The sequence below is a fragment of the Hypanus sabinus genome, chromosome 24 (genome assembly GCF_030144855.1).
Source record: "Hypanus sabinus isolate sHypSab1 chromosome 24, sHypSab1.hap1, whole genome shotgun sequence".
Taxonomy (NCBI): Eukaryota; Metazoa; Chordata; class Chondrichthyes; order Myliobatiformes; family Dasyatidae; genus Hypanus; species Hypanus sabinus.
In genome coordinates this window covers 8231401-8246955 of record NC_082729.1, presented here as the reverse complement: position 1 = coordinate 8246955, position 15555 = coordinate 8231401, and the positions used below count along the sequence as shown (strand labels likewise).

The following is a 15555-nucleotide window of genomic DNA, read 5'->3' as shown; positions in this document are numbered from 1 at the left end:
CCAGGACTTCCCTGTACTTGTGAACCTTCATCCATCACTTCCCTGTCCTTGTGAACCTTCCTCCAGCGCTTCTCTGTCTTTGTCAACCTTCCTCCATCTTCCCTGTCCTTGTAAACCTTCATCCATCACTTCCCTGTCCTTGTGAACCTTCCTCCTGTGCTTCGCTGTCCTTGTGAACTTTTCCATCACTTCACTGTCCCTGTGAACCTTCCTCCAGCACTTCACTGTCCTTGTGAACTTTTCCATCACTTCCCTGTCCTTGTGAACTTTTCCATCAATTCCTTGTCTTTGTGAACCTTCCGCCAGCACTTCCCTGTCCTTCTGAACCTCCCCCCAGCACGTCCCTGTCCCTGAGACCTTTTCCAACACTTCCCTGTCCTTGTGAACCTTCGCCCATCACTTCCCTGTCCTTGTGAAACATCCTCCAGCACTTCCCTGTCCTTGTGAACCTTCCACCATCACTTCCCTGTCCTTGTGAACTTTTCCATCACTTCCCTGTCCTTGTGAACTTTCCTCCATCTTCGATGTCCTTGTAAACCTTCATCCATCACTTCCCTGTCCTTGTGAACTTCCCCCAGCGCTTCCCTGTCCTTGTCAACCTTCTTCCATCACTACCCTGTCCTTGTAAACCTTTCTCCAGCACTTCCCTGTCCTTGTAAATCTTCCTCCAGCACTTCCTTATCCTTGTGAACATTTCCAGCACTTCCCTGTCCCTGTGAACTTTTCCATCACTTCCCTGTCCTTGTAAACCTTCCTTGATTGCTTCCCTGTACTGGAGAACATTTCCATCACTTCCCTGTCCTGGAGAACATTTCCATCACTTCCCTGTTCTTGTGAACTTTTCCATCACTTCCCTGTCCTTGTGAAGTTTTCCATCACTTCCCTGTCCTTGTGAACCTTCGTCTACCTTTCCTGTCATTGTGAAACTTCCTCCATCACTACCCTGTCCTTGTGAACCTTCTTCCATCTTCCCTGTCCTTGGGAACCTTCCTCCATCGCTTCCCTGTCCTTGTGAACCTTCCTCCATCTTCCCTGTCCTTGTAAACCTTGCTCCATCACTTCCCTGTCCTTGTGAACTTTTCCATCACTTCCCTGTCCTTGTGAACCTTCCTCCATCACTTCCCTGTCCTTGTGAACCTTTCTCCATCACTTCCCTGTCCTTGTGAACGTTTCCATCACTTCCCTGTCCTTGTGAACTTTCCTCCATCTTCGATGTCCTTGTAAACCTTCATCCATCACTTCCCTGTCCTTGTGAACTTCCCCCAGCGCTTCCCTGTCCTTGTCAACCTTCTTCCATCACTACCCTGTCCTTGTAAACCTTTTTCCAGCACTTCCCTGTCCTTGTAAATCTTCCTCCAGCACTTCCTTATCCTTGTGAACATTTCCAGCACTTCCCTGTCCCTGTGAACTTTTCCATCACTTCCCTGTACTTGTAAACCTTCCTCGATTGCTTCCCTGTACTGGAGAACATTTCCATCACTTCCCTGTCCTTGTGAACATTCCTCCAGCACATCCCTGTCCTTGTGAAACATCCTCCATCACTACCCTGTCCTTGTAAACCTTCCTCCAGCACTTCCCTGTCCTTGTAAACCTTCCTCCAGCACTTCCCTGTCCTTGTGAACTTTTCCATCACTTCCCTGTCCTTGTGAACCTTCCTCCATCACTTCCCTGTCCTTGTGAACCTTCCTCCATCTCTTCCCTGTCCTTGTGAACATTCCTCCATCTTCCCTGTCCTTGTGAAACTTACTCCATCTTCCCTGTCCTTGGGAACTTTTCCATCACTTCCCTGTCCTTGGGAACCTTCCTCCATCACTTCCCTGTCCTTGTGAACCTTCCTCCAGCACTTCCCTGTCCTTGTGAACCTTCCTCCATCACTTCCCTGTACTTGTGAACCTTCCTCCAACACTTCCTGTCATTGTGAACCTTCCTCCAGCACTTCCCTGTTCTTGTGAACTTTTCCATCACTTCCCTGTCATTGCGAAGTTTTCCATCACTTTACTGTCCTTGCCAACATTCGTCTACTTTTCCTGTCATCGTGAACCTTCCTCCAGGACTTCCCTGTACTTGTGAACCTTCCTCCATCTTCCCTGTCCTTGTGAACCTTCATCCAGCGCTTCCCTGTCCTTGTAAACCTTCATCCATCACTTCCCTGTCCTTGTGAAGTTTTCCATCACTTCCCTGTCCTTGTGAACCTTCGTCTACCTTTCCTGTCATTGTGAAACTTCCTCCATCACTACCCTGTCCTTGTGAACCTTCTTCCATCTTCCCTGTCCTTGGGAACCTTCCTCCATCGCTTCCCTGTCCTTGTGAACCTTCCTCCATCTTCCCTGTCCTTGTAAACCTTGCTCCATCACTTCTCTGTCCTTCTGAACTTTTCCATCACTTCCCTGTCCTTCTGAACCTTTCTCCATCACTTCCCTGTCCTTGTGAACGTTTCCATCACTTCCCTGTCCTTGTGAACTTTCCTCCATCTTCGATGTCCTTGTAAACCTTCATCCATCACTTCCCTGTCCTTGTGAACTTCCCCCAGCGCTTCCCTGTCCTTGTCAACCTTCTTCCATCACTACCCTGTCCTTGTAAACCTTTCTCCAGCACTTCCCTGTCCTTGTAAATCTTCCTCCAGCACTTCCTTATCCTTGTGAACATTTCCAGCACTTCCCTGTCCCTGTGAACTTTTCCATCACTTCCCTGTCCTTGTAAACCTTCCTTGATTGCTTCCCTGTACTGGAGAACATTTCCATCACTTCCCTGTCCTTGTGAACCTTCCTCCAGCACATCCCTGTCCTTGTGAAACTTCCTCCATCACTACCCTGTCCTTGTAAACCTTCCTCCAGCACTTCCCTGTCCTTGAAAACCTTCCTCCAGCACTTCCCTGTCCTTGTGAACTTTTCCATCACTTCCCTGTCCTTGTGAACCTTCCTCCATCACTTCCCTGTCCTTGTGAACCTTCCTCCATCTCTTCCCTGTCCTTGTGAACATTCCTCCATCTTCCCTGTCCTTGTGAAACTTACTCCATCTTCCCTGTCCTTGGGAACTTTTCCATCACTTCCCTGTCCTTGTGAACCTTTCTCCAGCACTTCCCTGTCCTTGTGAACCTTCCTCCATAACTTCCCTGTACTTGTGAACCTTCCTCCAACACTTCCTGTCATTGTGAACCCTCCTCCAGCACTTCCCTGTTCTTGTGAACTTTTCCATCACTTCCCTGTCATTGGGAAGTTTTCCATCACTTTACTGTCCTTGCCAACATTCGTCTACCTTTCCTGTCATCGTGAACCTTCCTCCAGGACTTCCCTGTACTTGTGAACCTTCATCCATCACTTCCCTGTCCTTGTGAACCTTCCTCCAGCGCTTCTCTGTCTTTGTCAACCTTCCTCCATCTTCCCTGTCCTTGTAAACCTTCATCCATCACTTCCCTGTCCTTGTGAACCTTCCTCCTGTGCTTCGCTGTCCTTGTGAACTTTTCCATCACTTCACTGTCCCTGTGAACCTTCCTCCAGCACTTCACTGTCCTTGTGAACTTTTCCATCACTTCCCTGTCCTTGTGAACTTTTCCATCAATTCCTTGTCTTTGTGAACCTTCCGCCAGCACTTCCCTGTCCTTCTGAACCTCCCCCCAGCACGTCCCTGTCCCTGAGACCTTTTCCAACACTTCCCTGTCCTTGTGAACCTTCGCCCATCACTTCCCTGTCCTTGTGAAACATCCTCCAGCACTTCCCTGTCCTTGTGAACCTTCCACCATCACTTCCCTGTCCTTGTGAACTTTTCCATCACTTCCCTGTCCTTGTGAACTTTCCTCCATCTTCGATGTCCTTGTAAACCTTCATCCATCACTTCCCTGTCCTTGTGAACTTCCCCCAGCGCTTCCCTGTCCTTGTCAACCTTCTTCCATCACTACCCTGTCCTTGTAAACCTTTCTCCAGCACTTCCCTGTCCTTGTAAATCTTCCTCCAGCACTTCCTTATCCTTGTGAACATTTCCAGCACTTCCCTGTCCCTGTGAACTTTTCCATCACTTCCCTGTCCTTGTAAACCTTCCTTGATTGCTTCCCTGTACTGGAGAACATTTCCATCACTTCCCTGTCCTGGAGAACATTTCCATCACTTCCCTGTCCTTGTGAACCTTCCTCCAGCACATCCCTGTCCTTGTGAAACTTCCTCCATCACTACCCTGTCCTTGTAAACCTTCCTCCAGCACTTCCCTGTCCTTGTAATCCTTCCTCCAGCACTTCCCTGTCCTTGTGAACTTTTCCATCACTTCCCTGTCCTTGTGAACCTTCCTCCATCACTTCCCTGTCCTTGTGAACCTTCCTCCATCTCTTCCCTGTCCTTGTGAACATTCCTCCATCTTCCCTGTCCTTGTGAAACATACTCCATCTTCCCTGTCCTTGGAAACTTTTCCATCACTTATCTGTACTTGTGAACCTTCCTCCAGCACATCCCTGTCCTTGTGAAACTTGCTCCATCACTACCCTGTCCTTGTAAACCTTCCTCCAGCACTACCCTGTCCTTGTAAACCTTCCTCCAGCACATCCCTGTCCTTGTGAACTTTTCCATCACTTCCCTGTCCTTGTGAACCTTCCTCCATCACATCCCTGTCCTTGTGAACCTTCCTCCATCTCTTCCCGGTCCTTGTGAACATGCCTCCATCTTCCCTGTCCTTCTGAAACTTACTCCATCTTCCCTGTCCTTGGGAACTTTTCCATCACTTCCCTGTCCTTGTGAACCTTCCTCCATCACTTCCCTGTCCTTGTGAACCTTCCTCCATCACTTCCCTGTCCTTGTGAACCTTCCTCCATCTCTTCCCTGTCCTTGTGAACATTCCTCCATCTTCCCTGTCCTTGTGAAACTTACTCCATCTTCCCTGTCCTTGGGAACTTTTCCATCACTTCCCTGTCCTTGTGAACCTTTCTCCAGCACTTCCCTGTCCTTGTGAACCTTCCTCCATCACTTCCCTGTACTTGTGAACCTTCCTCCAACACTTCCTGTCATTGTGAACCTTCCTCCAGCACTTCCCTGTTCTTGTGAACTTTTCCATCACTTCCCTGTCATTGCGAAGTTTTCCATCACTTTACTGTCCTTGCCAACATTCGTCTACCTTTCCTGTCATCGTGAACCTTCCTCCAGGACTTCCCTGTACTTGTGAACCTTCATCCATCACTTCCCTGTCCTTGTGAACCTTCCTCCAGCGCTTCTCTGTCTTTGTCAACCTTCCTCCATCTTCCCTGTCCTTGTAAACCTTCATCCATCACTTCCCTGTCCTTGTGAACCTTCCTCCTGCGCTTCACTGTCCTTGTGAACTTTTCCATCACTTCCATGTCCCTGTGAACCTTCCTCCAGCACTTCACTGTCCTTGTGAACTTTTCCATCACTTCCCTGTCCTTGTGAACTTTTCCATCAATTCCTTGTCTTTGTGAACCTTCCGCCAGCACTTCCCTGTCCTTGTGAACCTCCCCCCAGCACGTCCCTGTCCCTGAGACCTTTTCCAACACTTCCCTGTCCTTGTGAACCTTCGGCCATCACTTCCCTGTCCTTGTGAAACATCCTCCAGCACTTCCCTGTCCTTGTGAACCTTCCACCATCACTTCCCTGTCCTTGTGAACTTTTCCATCACTTCCCTGTCCTTGTGAACTTTCCTCCATCTTCGATGTCCTTGTAAACCTTCATCCATCACTTCCCTGTCCTTGTGAACTTCCCCCAGCGCTTCCCTGTCCTTGTCAACCTTCTTCCATCACTACCCTGTCCTTGTAAACCTTTCTCCAGCACTTCCCTGTCCTTGTAAATCTTCCTCCAGCACTTCCTTATCCTTGTGAACATTTCCAGCACTTCCCTGTCCCTGTGAACTTTTCCATCACTTCCCTGTCCTTGTAAACCTTCCTCGATTGCTTCCCTGTACTGGAGAACATTTCCATCACTTCCCTGTCCTTGTGAACCTTCCTCCAGCACATCCCTGTCCTTGTGAAACTTCCTCCATCACTACCCTGTCCTTGTAAACCTTCCACCAGCACTTCCCTGTCCTTGTAAACCTTCCTCCAGCACTTCCCTGTCCTTGTGAACTTTTCCATCACTTCCCTGTCCTTGTGAACCTTCCTCCATCACTTCCCTGTCCTTGTGAACCTTCCTCCATCTCTTCCCTGTCCTTGTGAACATTCCTCCATCTTCCCTGTCCTTGTGAAACTTACTCCATCTTCCCTGTCCTTGGGAACTTTTCCATCACTTCCCTGTCCTTGTGAACCTTCCTCCAGCACTTCCCTGTCCTTGTGAACCTTCCTCCATCACTTCCCTGTACTTGTGAACCTTCCTCCAACACTTCCTGTCATTGTGAACCTTCCTCCAGCACTTCCCTGTTCTTGTAAATCTTCCTCCAGCACTTCCTTATCCTTGTGAACATTTCCAGCACTTCCCTGTCCCTGTGAACTTTTCCATCACTTCCCTGTCCTTGCAAACCTTCCTCGATTGCTTCCCTGTACTGGAGAACATTTCCATCACTTCCCTGTCCTTGTGAACCTTCCTCCAGCACATCCCTGTCCTTGTGAAACTTCCTCCATCACTACCCTGTCCTTGTAAACCTTCCTCCAGCACTTCCCTGTCCTTGTGAAACTTACTCCATCTTCCCTGTCCATGGGAACTTTTCCATCACTACCCTGTCCTTGTAAACCTTTCTCCAGCACTTCCCTGTCCTTGTAAATCTTCCTCCAGCACTTCCTTATCCTTGTGAACATTTCCAGCACTTCCCTGTCCCTGTGAACTTTTCCATCACTTCCCTGTCCTTGTAAACCTTCCTCAATTGCTTCCCTGTACTGGAGAACATTTCCATCACTTCCCTGTCCTTGTGAACCTTCCTCCAGCACATCCCTGTCCTTGTGAAACTTCCTCCATCACTACCCTGTCCTTGTAAACCTTCCTCCAGCACTTCCCTGTCCTTGTAAACCTTCCTCCAGCACTTCCCTGTCCTTGTGAACTTTTCCATCACTTCCCTGTCCTTGTGAACCTTCCTCCAGCACTTCCCTGTCCTTGTGAACCTTCCTCCATCCTCCCTGTCCTTGTGAACCTTCCTCCAGCGCTTCCCTGTCCTTGTGAACCTTCCTCCATCTCTTCCCTGTCCTTGTGAACATTCCTCCATCTTCCCTGTCCTTGTGAAACTTACTCCATCTTCCCAGTCCTTGGGAACTTTTCCATCACTTCCCTGTCCTTGTGAACCTTCCTCCATCTTCCCTGTCCTTGGGAACTTTTCCATCACTTCCCTGTCCTTGTGAACCTTCCTCCAGCGCTTCTCTGTCTTTGTCAACCTTCCTCCATCTTCCCTGTCCTTGTAAACCTTCATCCATCACTTCCCTGTCCTTGTGAACCTTCCTCCATCTTCCCTGTCCTTGGGAACTTTTCCATCACTTCCCTGTCCTTGTGAACCTTCCTCCAGCGCTTCTCTGTCTTTGTCAACCTTCCTCCATCTTCCCTGTCCTTGTAAACCTTCATCCATCACTTCCCTGTCCTTGTGAACCTTCCTCCATCTTCCCTGTCCTTGGGAACTTTTCCATCACTTCCCTGTCCTTGTGAACCTTCCTCCAGCGCTTCTCTGTCTTTGTCAACCTTCCTCCATCTTCCCTGTCCTTGTAAACCTTCATCCATCACTTCCCTGTCCTTGTGAACCTTCCTCCTGTGCTTCGCTGTCCTTGTGAACTTTTCCATCACTTCCCTGTCCCTGTGAACCTTCCTCCATCACTTCCCTGTCCTTGTGAACCTTCCTCCATCTCTTCCCTGTCCTTGTGAACATTCCTCCATCTTCCCTGTCCTTGTGAAACTTACTCCATCTTCCCTGTCCTTGGGAACTTTTCCATCACTTCCCTGTCCTTGTGAACCTTCCTCCAGCACTTCCCTGTCCTTGTGAACCTTCCTCCATCACTTCCCTGTACATGTGAACCTTCCTCCAACACTACCTGTCATTGTGAACCTTCCTCCAGCACTTCCCTGTTCTTGTAAATCTTCCTCCAGCACTTCCTTATCCTTGTGAACATTTCCAGCACTTCCCTGTCCCTGTGAAGTTTTCCATGACTTCCCTGTCCTTGTAAACCTTCCTCGATTGCTTCCCTGTACTGGAGAACATTTCCATCACTTCCCTGTCCTTGTGAACCTTCCTCCAGCACATCCCTGTCCTTGTGAAACTTCCTCCATCACTACCCTGTCCTTGTAAACCTTCCTCCAGCACTTCCCTGTCCTTGTAAACCTTCCTCCAGCACTTCCCTGTCCTTGTGAACTTTTCCATCACTTCCCTGTCCTTGTGAACCTTCCTCCATCACTTCCCTGTCCTTGGGAACTTTTCCATCACTTCCCTGTCCTTGTGAACTTTTCCATCGCTTCCCTGTCCCTGTGAACCTTCCTCCAGCACTTCCCTGTCCTTGTGAACCTTCCTCCATCCTCCCTGTCCTTGTGAACCTTCCTCCAGCGCTTCCCTGTCCTTGTGAACCTTCCTCCATCTCTTCCCTGTCCTTGTGAACATTCCTCCATCTTCCCTGTCCTTGTGAAACTTACTCCATCTTCCCTGTCCTTGGGAACTTTTCCATCACTTCCCTGTCCTTGTGAACCTTCCTCCATCTTCCCTGTCCTTGGGAACTTTTCCATCACTTCCCTGTCCTTGTGAACCTTCCTCCAGCGCTTCTCTGTCTTTGTCAACCTTCCTCCATCTTCCCTGTCCTTGTAAACCTTCATCCATCACTTCCCTGTCCTTGTGAACCTTCCTCCTGTGCTTCGCTGTCCTTGTGAACTTTTCCATCACTTCCCTGTCCCTGTGAACCTTCCTCCAGCACTTCACTGTCCTTGTGAACTTTTCCATCACTTCCCTGTCCTTGTGAACTTTTCCATCTCTTCCCTGTCCTTGTGAACCTTCCTCCATCACTTCCCTGTCCTTGTAAACCTTCCTCCATCTCTTCCCTGTCCTTGTGAACATTCCTCCATCTTCCCTGTCCTTGTGAAACTTACTCCATCTTCCCTGTCCTTGGGAACTTTTCCATCACTTCCCTGTCCTTGTGAACCTTCCTCCAGCACTTCCCTGTCCTTGTGAACCTTCCTCCATCACTTCCCTGTACATGTGAACCTTCCTCCAACACTTCCTGTCATTGTGAACCTTCCTCCAGCACTTCCCTGTTCTTGTAAATCTTCCTCCAGCACTTCCTTATCCTTGTGAACATTTCCAGCACTTCCCTGTCCCTGTGAACTTTTCCATCACTTCCCTGTCCTTGTAAACCTTCCTCGATTGCTTCCCTGTAATGGAGAACATTTCCATCACTTCCCTGTCCTTGTGAACCTTCCTCCAGCACATCCCTGTCCTTGTGAAACTTCCTCCATCACTACCCTGTCCTTGTAAACCTTCCTCCAGCACTTCCCTGTCCTTGTGAAACTTACTCCATCTTCCCTGTCCATGGGAACTTTTCCATCACTACCCTGTCCTTGTAAACCTTTCTCCAGCACTTCCCTGTCCTTGTAAATCTTCCTCCAGCACTTCCTTATCCTTGTGAACATTTCCAGCACTTCCCTGTCCCTGTGAAGTTTTCCATGACTTCCCTGTCCTTGTAAACCTTCCTCGATTGCTTCCCTGTACTGGAGAACATTTCCATCACTTCCCTGTCCTTGTGAACCTTCCTCCAGCACATCCCTGTCCTTGTGAAACTTCCTCCATCACTACCCTGTCCTTGTAAACCTTCCTCCAGCACTTCCCTGTCCTTGTAAACCTTCCTCCAGCACTTCCCTGTCCTTGTGAACTTTTCCATCACTTCCCTGTCCTTGTGAACCTTCCTCCATCACTTCCCTGTCCTTGGGAACTTTTCCATCACTACCCTGTCCTTGTAAACCTTTCTCCAGCACTTCCCTGTCCTTGTAAATCTTCCTCCAGCACTTCCTTATCCTTGTGAACATTTCCAGCACTTCCCTGTCCCTGTGAAGTTTTCCATGACTTCCCTGTCCTTGTAAACCTTCCTCGATTGCTTCCCTGTACTGGAGAACATTTCCATCACTTCCCTGTCCTTGTGAACCTTCCTCCAGCACATCCCTGTCCTTGTGAAACTTCCTCCATCACTACCCTGTCCTTGTAAACCTTCCTCCAGCACTTCCCTGTCCTTGTAAACCTTCCTCCAGCACTTCCCTGTCCTTGTGAACTTTTCCATCACTTCCCTGTCCTTGTGAACCTTCCTCCATCACTTCCCTGTCCTTGGGAACTTTTCCATCACTTCCCTGTCCTTGTGAACTTTTCCATCGCTTCCCTGTCCTTGTGAACCTTCCTCCAGCACTTCCCTGTCCTTGTGAACCTTCCTCCATCCTCCCTGTCCTTGTGAACATTCCTCCATCTTCCCTGTCCTTGTAATCCTTCCTCCAGCACTTCCCTGTCCTTGTGAAACTTCCTCCATCACTACCCTGTCCTTGTAAACCTTCCTCCAGCACTTCCCTGTCCTTGTAATCCTTCCTCCAGCACTTCCCTGTCCTTGTGAACTTTTCCATCACTTCCCTGTCCTTGTGAACCTTCCTCCATCACTTCCCTGTCCTTGTGAACCTTCCTCCATCTCTTCCCTGTCCTTGTGAACATTCCTCCATCTTCCCTGTCCTTGTGAAACATACTCCATCTTCCCTGTCCTTGGAAACTTTTCCATCACTTATCTGTACTTGTGAACCTTCCTCCAGCACATCCCTGTCCTTGTGAAACTTGCTCCATCACTACCCTGTCCTTGTAAACCTTCCTCCAGCACTACCCTGTCCTTGTAAACCTTCCTCCAGCACATCCCTGTCCTTGTGAACTTTTCCATCACTTCCCTGTCCTTGTGAACCTTCCTCCATCACATCCCTGTCCTTGTGAACCTTCCTCCATCTCTTCCCGGTCCTTGTGAACATGCCTCCATCTTCCCTGTCCTTCTGAAACTTACTCCATCTTCCCTGTCCTTGGGAACTTTTCCATCACTTCCCTGTCCTTGTGAACCTTCCTCCATCACTTCCCTGTCCTTGTGAACCTTCCTCCATCACTTCCCTGTCCTTGTGAACCTTCCTCCATCTCTTCCCTGTCCTTGTGAACATTCCTCCATCTTCCCTGTCCTTGTGAAACTTACTCCATCTTCCCTGTCCTTGGGAACTTTTCCATCACTTCCCTGTCCTTGTGAACCTTTCTCCAGCACTTCCCTGTCCTTGTGAACCTTCCTCCATCACTTCCCTGTACTTGTGAACCTTCCTCCAACACTTCCTGTCATTGTGAACCTTCCTCCAGCACTTCCCTGTTCTTGTGAACTTTTCCATCACTTCCCTGTCATTGCGAAGTTTTCCATCACTTTACTGTCCTTGCCAACATTCGTCTACCTTTCCTGTCATCGTGAACCTTCCTCCAGGACTTCCCTGTACTTGTGAACCTTCATCCATCACTTCCCTGTCCTTGTGAACCTTCCTCCAGCGCTTCTCTGTCTTTGTCAACCTTCCTCCATCTTCCCTGTCCTTGTAAACCTTCATCCATCACTTCCCTGTCCTTGTGAACCTTCCTCCTGCGCTTCACTGTCCTTGTGAACTTTTCCATCACTTCCATGTCCCTGTGAACCTTCCTCCAGCACTTCACTGTCCTTGTGAACTTTTCCATCACTTCCCTGTCCTTGTGAACTTTTCCATCAATTCCTTGTCTTTGTGAACCTTCCGCCAGCACTTCCCTGTCCTTGTGAACCTCCCCCCAGCACGTCCCTGTCCCTGAGACCTTTTCCAACACTTCCCTGTCCTTGTGAACCTTCGGCCATCACTTCCCTGTCCTTGTGAAACATCCTCCAGCACTTCCCTGTCCTTGTGAACCTTCCACCATCACTTCCCTGTCCTTGTGAACTTTTCCATCACTTCCCTGTCCTTGTGAACTTTCCTCCATCTTCGATGTCCTTGTAAACCTTCATCCATCACTTCCCTGTCCTTGTGAACTTCCCCCAGCGCTTCCCTGTCCTTGTCAACCTTCTTCCATCACTACCCTGTCCTTGTAAACCTTTCTCCAGCACTTCCCTGTCCTTGTAAATCTTCCTCCAGCACTTCCTTATCCTTGTGAACATTTCCAGCACTTCCCTGTCCCTGTGAACTTTTCCATCACTTCCCTGTCCTTGTAAACCTTCCTCGATTGCTTCCCTGTACTGGAGAACATTTCCATCACTTCCCTGTCCTTGTGAACCTTCCTCCAGCACATCCCTGTCCTTGTGAAACTTCCTCCATCACTACCCTGTCCTTGTAAACCTTCCACCAGCACTTCCCTGTCCTTGTAAACCTTCCTCCAGCACTTCCCTGTCCTTGTGAACTTTTCCATCACTTCCCTGTCCTTGTGAACCTTCCTCCATCACTTCCCTGTCCTTGTGAACCTTCCTCCATCTCTTCCCTGTCCTTGTGAACATTCCTCCATCTTCCCTGTCCTTGTGAAACTTACTCCATCTTCCCTGTCCTTGGGAACTTTTCCATCACTTCCCTGTCCTTGTGAACCTTCCTCCAGCACTTCCCTGTCCTTGTGAACCTTCCTCCATCACTTCCCTGTACTTGTGAACCTTCCTCCAACACTTCCTGTCATTGTGAACCTTCCTCCAGCACTTCCCTGTTCTTGTAAATCTTCCTCCAGCACTTCCTTATCCTTGTGAACATTTCCAGCACTTCCCTGTCCCTGTGAACTTTTCCATCACTTCCCTGTCCTTGCAAACCTTCCTCGATTGCTTCCCTGTACTGGAGAACATTTCCATCACTTCCCTGTCCTTGTGAACCTTCCTCCAGCACATCCCTGTCCTTGTGAAACTTCCTCCATCACTACCCTGTCCTTGTAAACCTTCCTCCAGCACTTCCCTGTCCTTGTGAAACTTACTCCATCTTCCCTGTCCATGGGAACTTTTCCATCACTACCCTGTCCTTGTAAACCTTTCTCCAGCACTTCCCTGTCCTTGTAAATCTTCCTCCAGCACTTCCTTATCCTTGTGAACATTTCCAGCACTTCCCTGTCCCTGTGAACTTTTCCATCACTTCCCTGTCCTTGTAAACCTTCCTCAATTGCTTCCCTGTACTGGAGAACATTTCCATCACTTCCCTGTCCTTGTGAACCTTCCTCCAGCACATCCCTGTCCTTGTGAAACTTCCTCCATCACTACCCTGTCCTTGTAAACCTTCCTCCAGCACTTCCCTGTCCTTGTAAACCTTCCTCCAGCACTTCCCTGTCCTTGTGAACTTTTCCATCACTTCCCTGTCCTTGTGAACCTTCCTCCAGCACTTCCCTGTCCTTGTGAACCTTCCTCCATCCTCCCTGTCCTTGTGAACCTTCCTCCAGCGCTTCCCTGTCCTTGTGAACCTTCCTCCATCTCTTCCCTGTCCTTGTGAACATTCCTCCATCTTCCCTGTCCTTGTGAAACTTACTCCATCTTCCCAGTCCTTGGGAACTTTTCCATCACTTCCCTGTCCTTGTGAACCTTCCTCCATCTTCCCTGTCCTTGGGAACTTTTCCATCACTTCCCTGTCCTTGTGAACCTTCCTCCAGCGCTTCTCTGTCTTTGTCAACCTTCCTCCATCTTCCCTGTCCTTGTAAACCTTCATCCATCACTTCCCTGTCCTTGTGAACCTTCCTCCATCTTCCCTGTCCTTGGGAACTTTTCCATCACTTCCCTGTCCTTGTGAACCTTCCTCCAGCGCTTCTCTGTCTTTGTCAACCTTCCTCCATCTTCCCTGTCCTTGTAAACCTTCATCCATCACTTCCCTGTCCTTGTGAACCTTCCTCCATCTTCCCTGTCCTTGGGAACTTTTCCATCACTTCCCTGTCCTTGTGAACCTTCCTCCAGCGCTTCTCTGTCTTTGTCAACCTTCCTCCATCTTCCCTGTCCTTGTAAACCTTCATCCATCACTTCCCTGTCCTTGTGAACCTTCCTCCTGTGCTTCGCTGTCCTTGTGAACTTTTCCATCACTTCCCTGTCCCTGTGAACCTTCCTCCATCACTTCCCTGTCCTTGTGAACCTTCCTCCATCTCTTCCCTGTCCTTGTGAACATTCCTCCATCTTCCCTGTCCTTGTGAAACTTACTCCATCTTCCCTGTCCTTGGGAACTTTTCCATCACTTCCCTGTCCTTGTGAACCTTCCTCCAGCACTTCCCTGTCCTTGTGAACCTTCCTCCATCACTTCCCTGTACATGTGAACCTTCCTCCAACACTACCTGTCATTGTGAACCTTCCTCCAGCACTTCCCTGTTCTTGTAAATCTTCCTCCAGCACTTCCTTATCCTTGTGAACATTTCCAGCACTTCCCTGTCCCTGTGAAGTTTTCCATGACTTCCCTGTCCTTGTAAACCTTCCTCGATTGCTTCCCTGTACTGGAGAACATTTCCATCACTTCCCTGTCCTTGTGAACCTTCCTCCAGCACATCCCTGTCCTTGTGAAACTTCCTCCATCACTACCCTGTCCTTGTAAACCTTCCTCCAGCACTTCCCTGTCCTTGTAAACCTTCCTCCAGCACTTCCCTGTCCTTGTGAACTTTTCCATCACTTCCCTGTCCTTGTGAACCTTCCTCCATCACTTCCCTGTCCTTGGGAACTTTTCCATCACTTCCCTGTCCTTGTGAACTTTTCCATCGCTTCCCTGTCCCTGTGAACCTTCCTCCAGCACTTCCCTGTCCTTGTGAACCTTCCTCCATCCTCCCTGTCCTTGTGAACCTTCCTCCAGCGCTTCCCTGTCCTTGTGAACCTTCCTCCATCTCTTCCCTGTCCTTGTGAACATTCCTCCATCTTCCCTGTCCTTGTGAAACTTACTCCATCTTCCCTGTCCTTGGGAACTTTTCCATCACTTCCCTGTCCTTGTGAACCTTCCTCCATCTTCCCTGTCCTTGGGAACTTTTCCATCACTTCCCTGTCCTTGTGAACCTTCCTCCAGCGCTTCTCTGTCTTTGTCAACCTTCCTCCATCTTCCCTGTCCTTGTAAACCTTCATCCATCACTTCCCTGTCCTTGTGAACCTTCCTCCTGTGCTTCGCTGTCCTTGTGAACTTTTCCATCACTTCCCTGTCCCTGTGAACCTTCCTCCAGCACTTCACTGTCCTTGTGAACTTTTCCATCACTTCCCTGTCCTTGTGAACTTTTCCATCTCTTCCCTGTCCTTGTGAACCTTCCTCCATCACTTCCCTGTCCTTGTAAACCTTCCTCCATCTCTTCCCTGTCCTTGTGAACATTCCTCCATCTTCCCTGTCCTTGTGAAACTTACTCCATCTTCCCTGTCCTTGGGAACTTTTCCATCACTTCCCTGTCCTTGTGAACCTTCCTCCAGCACTTCCCTGTCCTTGTGAACCTTCCTCCATCACTTCCCTGTACATGTGAACCTTCCTCCAACACTTCCTGTCATTGTGAACCTTCCTCCAGCACTTCCCTGTTCTTGTAAATCTTCCTCCAGCACTTCCTTATCCTTGTGAACATTTCCAGCACTTCCCTGTCCCTGTGAACTTTTCCATCACTTCCCTGTCCTTGTAAACCTTCCTCGATTGCTTCCCTGTAATGGAGAACATTTCCATCACTTCCCTGTCCTTGTGAACCTTCCTCCAGCACATCCCTGTCCTTGTGAAA

At 49.1% G+C, this 15555-nt stretch overlaps 1 protein-coding gene across 1 annotated transcript in view; it reads right to left on the bottom strand.

Moving 5' to 3' along the window:
- Positions 1–15088: 15088 nt before the first annotated feature.
- The window catches only part of LOC132380444 (ribosome-binding protein 1-like), a 67998-nt gene continuing 67531 nt past the window's right edge, over positions 15089–15555 (bottom strand). Inside the window, exon 2 of the mRNA XM_059949243.1 lies at positions 15089–15134. The gene's annotated coding sequence lies outside the window, so the exon portion shown is untranslated. The remainder of the gene's footprint in view (positions 15135–15555) is intronic.